Below are 7,934 nucleotides of genomic sequence, written 5' to 3' on the forward strand. Positions count from 1 at the left end.
TTGACTCCTCCTAAGTAAGTAAGTAAGTAAGTAAGTATGACCATGAAACAAAACAAATATACAAAAATGGATAGAGGAAAATAAACGTAATATTTGATGGTCCTCTATGTAGCTTTTAATGTATATGTGTGTGTGTGTGTGTGTGTGTGTGTGTATGTCAGGTGGCGTCATCTGGGGGTGGGAGTGGGGGTGGTTAGGTGCCTGGGGTCGGTCTCCGGGTCGCCCCCAGCACGAGACAGTGATGTAGATTCTCATTACTTATCATCCACGGAAGCCCTGGCCTGTCCCGTAACTCCTCTCGTCCAGCCAGCCTTGCAGCCTCCCTTGGTTATTCTTTCCTCGCCCTCCCTGAGACAGCCGGACGATGCTCTCCTTTTCCCTTAGACAGACTGACAACACTTTTTTCCTACATGCTCGTTTCCTATTCCCTCTTAGCTCTTGTTTCCCCTCCTCCTATATTATTCGTTTTTACTCCATTTTTATCTTCCAACCTCTTTTTCTTCCTTCTTTTTCTCCTTCTTTGTTTTCACTCCGTCTTTTTCGTTCCATTGCTTATTTTCTAACTTCCTTTCACTCCTTCTCGTCTCCTCTTCCCTTCTTTTTCCTTCTTCCAGCTCTTCTCACCTCCCGCTGCTTTCTCCTCTTCCTCTTCTTCATTTTCCAGTCTTTTTCCTCTCTTCTTTCTCCCCTTCCTCTTCTCCATTTGCCAATCCTTTTCCTCTCTTTCTTCTTTCTCCTCCTCTTCTATTTACTTCACATTTTCCTCCTCCTCTTCTCCATTTCCCCTTTGTTCTCCTCCCCCTTCTGCTTTCCTTCCCCATCTCCCTCCTTTCCTTATTGGCCTATTCGCCCGCCATACTATTAAAACAGAGGAGATTAATACTTTAGCCTCCAACTCGTAAAAGCGGTTCCTAGAAGGCTCATATAGGGAATGGGGTCTTGGAAGGTGATATTGCTGGGTCTGATTTTAAGGGAATGGCTAGGGAAGGGGAACTTGTAATATGGGTCTCGGTCTTTCCATATTGCTACATATTTGGTGTTACTTTATTATTATTATTATCATTAGTTCATCTTGTAGTCACCTTCCTTTGTCTGTATTTCCTCCTGCCTACGACTTAAATGCTTTCAAGAGGGGAGTATCTAGACACCTCTCCATTTGATTTTTATCCTCTCTCGACTCCTCCATCCACTATATATATGTACAGCGCCACCAAGCTTTTTTATTTAATTTCTATTTTGCCCTTGAGCTGCCTCCTTTACTATAAAAAAAAAGAAACATGTATTCAATTATTCAACATAACTTCACACATAATCCCAAGTGCTAATTTTTTGTCATATTCCAATTTATCAGCTCATCCGTCGATTAGTATGCGAACCTCGATTTCAATTTCACAGGTTCCTTCCTTCCTGCTCATGGGATACATCTGTCACCGGGCGCATGTCTAATTCCCGGCTTCCTCCGCGTTGTTTAAGAGATCACATTGCCGAGAGACAGAGGTTCAAGGTTTCTGTGTCCCCCTCACGCCACACCCTCCGTAATGAATCTCTCCACTTCCCCTCGAGTGCTCGCCCACACCGTGACCCCTTCCTACTGCTCATGGGGGTGCTGAAGGGGAGCTGCAGGAAGGGGAACCGTGACTCTGAGGCCGCGGCGGGACTTTCTGGCGGTGTGTGGGTGGGCGATGCAGGGTGGCCCGACGGGTGGAGAGAGGGCGAGAGGGCGGGGTGGTGGATGTGGATGTGTGGTTGTGTTAGTGATGAGTGAGGGGTGACAAAAGCTGGGTGATGGGAAGATGAGGGCGCATGGTTGATGAAGGATGATACGGCAGGTGAGTATTGGGTATAAGGTGAGAGGCGGGTGAGAGGTGAAGGAAGGTTGGTGATGAAGACAAAGATGAAATGAGAGACGTATGAGCGGGGAAGGAAGGCGGGTGATGAAGAAAAGGTTAACTATAAGGATAATTCAGAGGGTGGAAAGGATTGATTGATATGATAAGTAGCGCGTGTGTCTTAGAGATGTTATTATGAATGCCCAGAAAGTGTAGTTTTATGTCTATTTTAACTTATTTAGCGTGAAGCAGATCCCTTATAACCATTGATTTTACAGTCGAGGACGAACATAAAAAAATGAAAGCAAGAAAATACATGTAAAATATTAAGTTTAGAAAAATGAACATTGAACGAATAAAAATATAATGTCAAATATGAATGATTAGAAACTATGGTAAAAGGAGCACAAGCGGGACATTCTCATATACCTTTCTTTTCTTTTTCATCAAGTCCAGGAAGAGCAAGAAGAGGAAGTGGGTTAATGGAGAAGGTACAGAAGGAGGAAGAGGAGAGAGAGTTGGAGCATACAGTTGTTTGGTGTATATATATTTAATTCCCCCTTTCCCCCTCTCTGACATCCCTCCCTTCTCTCTCTACTTTCCCTTCTTCTTCCTTTCCTCGTCTCCTCTTCCCCTACTTTTTTCTTCCTCTCTTCTCACTTCACTATATTTGCCTCTCCTTGTCCCCCTCCCTGACTTCTCTCCCTTCTCTCTCTACCTTCCCATCTTCCTCCTTTCCTCGTCTCCTCTTCCCCTGCTTTTTCCTTCCTCTCTTCTCACTTCCCCTTGCTTTCTCCTCCTTCTCTACTCTCCTTTTCCCTTCCATTCTTCCCTCCATCTTTTCACTGCCCTCCCACATCCTCCTCATCGCTGGTCCAGAGATCCGTGCTTCCCAACACAGTATCCTCCCCATCGCTGGTCCAGAGACTCGTACCTCCCAACACATGCAGCAACAGCGCCGTCGGATGTTCAGCCACGATCGGGCATTATAAAGGATCACACGGAGCACACACAAAGGGACGAGGAGGATCCGGCCCCCAGACATTATCACATAAATTGGATCAAACAGCGATTTATTACTGCGGCGAACCACGTACGCTCTGAAGACAAGCGCTGCGATGACATGTTATTACGGTTATTTCTTCCTGTTTCCTTACCTTCCTTAATTCATGTGTCTCGTGCGTACCGATTTTGCGCTTGTCATTCTCTTTGTACAGTTAATCTTGTCCTCTCCTCCCATCTCCTTTTCTTTTATTTCTCATTTTTACTTCTGTTTCTTTCTTGTTTCCTTACTTTCCCTAATTCCTGTGTCAATCGTGTACCGTTCTCGTTACTGTCTTTCGCTTTGTGCTGTTAATCTTGCTCTCTCCTCCCATCTCCTTTTCTTTCTGTCCTCTTTATTACGTCTGTTTCTTCCTGTTTCCTTACCTTCCCTAATTCCTGTTTCTCTTGTGGACCGTTCGTGTTCTTTCCGTTCTCTTAATACTGTTACTTTTGTCCTTTTCTTCCATATCCTTCTCTCTCTGCCCTCTTTATTATTACGTTTATTTCTTCCCATTTTCTAGATTCCTGTGTTCTTGTGTACCGTTCCTGTTATTGTCGTTCTCTTTCCACTGTTACTCTGGTTCCTCTGCTCTCATTTCCTCTCTTTTCTTTCCCCACGATTCTCAACTCTCACACAATTATCACATATCTATCATTTACTCTCCTTCCTGTCTCTTGCTAGTTGCGTCCTTATCTCCTGTTCCTTATCTTTGCTATCTCTATCTCTCTTATCTCCTGCCATCATCCCCCACGCTTTTGTTTTTCCTTTTTCTTAATCATTTTCTCGTCTCCTATGTGTCTGTCTCTTCCGTTTTTAGATTGCTTGGGTCTGTTCGTAATCCGGTCTCCTGTCTCCTTGCCTTGCCCTGTCTCATTTATTCTCTTCTCTTTTTCTCTCTGTCTCGTTATCCTTTACTTTTATTGTTTCTCTTTTCCCTTCCTTCTGCCCTACATTCCTTCTCTTCTTCCTTCCTCACTATCCTTTTCCCTTTTCTCCTATCTCCCTCTCCTTCCTCTTTCCGTATCTTCCTCCTTTCATCCTTAATTTCTTTCTTTTCCCCTCCTTTCCATCCCTTCATTCCTCCCCTTCTTATTTACTCCCTCTCTTGCTCATTCCATCCTCTCATTCCCCAGTCTTTCCCTGTTTCCTGCCAAAACTCCTTCCCTTCTTCCTAAATTCCTTCCCTTCCTTTTCTCCCTCCGACACCATTCACACTTTTATGCTGGAGACAATATCCCTTCTGGTCCCGTCCCTCCTCCTCCTCCTCTTCCGTCCCTCCCTCCGTCTCCTTCTGGATTTACTAAGGGAGATAAAAACGCCATGAATAACAAACCATACGGGCTCCCTCATCCGCAAATCCCTTCATAAAAAATCCGTATTCTCTGTAAGAGCGTCCCCATCAGGCAGTCAGCTCGGATCCGCGCCGCCCCGACCTCCCTCTCTCCCTCTCTCTCACTCTTTCCCTTCCCCCCGACGCTTCTTCTTAGCTCCTTCAGACATCATGGAAGACTGACGAAGGAGAGAAAGAAGTCCAGTTTATTTTAGAGTTCTCCTTTTCCTCCTTCTCTTTTTCATTCTCCTCCTCCTCCTCCTCCTCTTCCTCCTCCTCCTCTTCAGTGTTGGTCTGGTGTCATTAGGATTAAAAATTAGCATCGAATTTGATTTAGTTTTTGTTAGGTTGAGTTTATTCCTCGTGAGTTTAATAATAATAACAATAATAATAATGGTGATAATGATAAAGATAATTATATAAAATGGTAACAACTAACACATAGACACATACACAATTACACATAGTCAAAGGCAGCTCAAAGGAATAGCTAAATGCCCTTCCTCTCTCTCTCTCTCTTTTTCCCCTTTCACCAGTCCCTTGCGCTTTCTTCCCCCTTTCCCCTTTACCTATTCCCATCCCTTCCTGTCCTTTTCCACTCCCTCCTTACCACTCAACCTTCCATCCTATCTTCACCTAGCCCTACCCTGTCTCTCCACTTCCCCTTTCACCATTCCCTCTTCACTCATTCTCACTCCTTCCAGTCCTCCTCCCCTTTTCATCCATGCCCCTTCTCCTTTTCCTTTCCACCTATCCCCTTCCTTTCCCTCCTCTTTTTCTCTCATCACTACCTTGCCCCTTCTTCCCCCTTCCCCCCTTCCCCCTTCTCCCATCGATCTCCCTTTCCCCTCACTCTCCCCTTTCTCCCTTCCGTCTCCAAGTCAAGGACACCAAAAACAACACCATCATCAATAACAACAACAACAACAACAACAACAACAACAACAACAACGAGTCCACTATCAACTCTACTCCCCCCCTCACCACCACCATCATCATTACCTTCATCACCACCACCTACCATCACCATCACCAATATGACAACGGCAATCACCACCACTCAATCACCATCACCCTCAACACCACCACCATAAAAACAGCAAACACCGTCACCCCCAAACATTACAAATTATAATATCAGAGGGTGGTGGTGGTGGTGGTGGTGATGGTGGTGGTGGTGCTGGATCCTTGGCGTCTTGGATAACGTTAAAATATTTGGGATACAGCGTTGGTGGTGACGGAGGAGGAGGAGGAGGAGGAGGAGGAGGAGGAGGAGGAAGGAAGATGAGGACATGGACGAGGACGAGGAGGAAGAGGAAGAAATCGAGGAGGAGGATGGCGAAGATGAAGACGAAGACGAGGAGCAGGAGGAGGAGGAGATTCAGGAATAGGAAGAAAACGAAGAGGAAGAGGAGGAAGAGGAGGAGAAGACGAAGGCGAGGACGACAAGGAAGAGAAAATCACGGAATAGTAGGAAAACGAAAAGGAGGAGAAGGAGGAGGAGGAGAACGAAGGCGTGGACTATGAGGAGAAGATTAAGGAATAGTGGGAAAACGAAGAGGAAGAGGAGGAGGAGGAAGAGGAGGAGGAGGAGGCGGGTATGGGAGTGACGGGGCCTGATTGACGGCCGCCTCCAGGGTGTCGCTCCGGCTTGGCATCTCTGGTTCGCCGGCGGTCAGCGCGGCCGTCTGGACTCGCTGATAATTCCACCACATCAACCAGGCAGATTGAAAAGGGGGGAGGGGCGCCGGCGGACCCCTTCCAGTCTCGGGCGTAGATGGATTCGGGGCAAGAAGGTGGTGGGAGGGGCGTCTATGAGATATTATTCCAGTACATCAAGCATCGATATTGGTCCCGCGCCCGACCACCTCCGGGAAAAATGAGCGGCCAGAATTTGGGATTTTTGGAAGGCGAGCGTTTTTAATGGTGGGCCGCGCGGCTGGACGGCGAGGGAATATTGCATCTTCGGGCGGCTGATCTCCTCCTCCTCCTCCTCCTTCTTCTCCGCCTCTCCCATATCCTTCCGCCTCCTGCCTGCGCTCTCCATCGTCCACGTCGCTCGGCCCTCGCGTCGGGGAGGAAGGCTGGAAGATCTTCAGAGCTCTGTCTCGCGTTGACACGTCCCGCCACTTCCTTACAAGACAGTGACGGTAATGTGAATGTCAAGGCAAGGTCTATTCTGCCAACGCTCACAATATAATTTCACTTAAAAACTACACAGGTGGAGTGGACATTTTCTTGGCAAAGTTTGACATGTATGCGATTAAAGACAAAAACAAGATATCCAAACAAGAAAATGAGAAAGGTTAAGAAATATACAAATAGTTGCTTAAGAGAAGGAAAAAGACGTAACATCAAAGTTATGGGACGTGATACCACTCCACAATACCTGTTGCTGATAAGATATTAGAATGATGGTCTCCTGTTCTTTTCTTTCTACGAGTTCTCCATCCCGTGATCTCTTGACTTCTCTGTGAGCTAGTGCGTGAGTGAGTGTGATTAATGGAAGTCTTGCAATGCTATCTCTTATAATTTTGGTTTCTCTTAATGTGAACCGAGGTGAACCAGGTAACCCCTCATGCCCTAATCTCTCGAAGGCTTTGACATCGTTCGCACTGATCTCTATCTCTTGATTAATGGAAGTCGTTTAGAGTATCAAGCATTTGTTGATACTCTTAGGTAGCGAATCTTTATAATTTGGACACACTCTTGTTGCGACCATCAAAGTCTTATCTAGGCAGTTCTTTTCCGTTGGGGCAATCAATTATCACCTCGTGGGACACCGAAGATTAGCGTGCTTGTGGTAAGGTTACTGGAGCGAAGTGCCTTGATGTAGCTCGTAGAAGGGTTCCCACGCTCTTTGCTTAGATCGAATAACGTTTAACAGCCATCGCTTATCGGCTCTCAACGTTGCTTAGATTCCCTACGTTAGATTCGGTAGTGTGTGTTGTAGTGCTGGTTAGTGAAGGTGGTGATGTGGTATAGTATTGAGAGATTTATGATAGAAGTGGTGGTAGAAGAGATGGTATGCTTTTGTAGTGGTGGTGGTGGTTGTGGTGATATTGGTGGTTGTATATGTGATGGTGAAAATGACGACGGTGGTGGAGGTGAAAGTGTGGTGACTGTGGTGATTGATGATGGTGATGTATATTGCCGTGGTGATAAGGTAACTGGTGATGGCTTTTGGTGATGATACTGGCAGTGTTGACAATATAGTGGTATCATTGAGTGGATGTGATGAATGACGGCGATGGTGTTGAAGCTGGTGGTGATGATGCAAGATTAGAGTAAATATTGTTATGTTGGAAGTGAAGACGGCCATGGTGATGTAGGCGCTAGATATAATGAAGATGATGATGATTGTGATGGTGATGGTGAGTGACAGGCAGGAATGAACTCAAGGGTTGCAGAAGGGAGAAGGAACCTGAAGATGAAGAGGAGAGGAGAGAGGGCGGGGCAGAGCGGAATGGGGCGGGGCACGGCTAGGATTGACACTGTAGTCTGCGCAGCGCCTATGTATAAGATGGCAAGGGGAAGCGGGGCGGGGCGGGGCGGGGCGGTGGAGGGGCAGGGAAGAGCACATAAGCACATAGGGAGTCTGTAAGAGGCGTGAGTAAGTCTTCCCTTAAACCCAAGACATGGTTCGAGATTGACCATACGAAGGCATAAGGTATATTCACATAGACAGACAAACAGACACACAGACACACACACACACACAACCACAACC

Source organism: Eriocheir sinensis, chromosome 40 (assembly GCF_024679095.1).
Source record: "Eriocheir sinensis breed Jianghai 21 chromosome 40, ASM2467909v1, whole genome shotgun sequence".
In the NCBI taxonomy this organism is placed as follows: Eukaryota; Metazoa; Arthropoda; class Malacostraca; order Decapoda; family Varunidae; genus Eriocheir; species Eriocheir sinensis.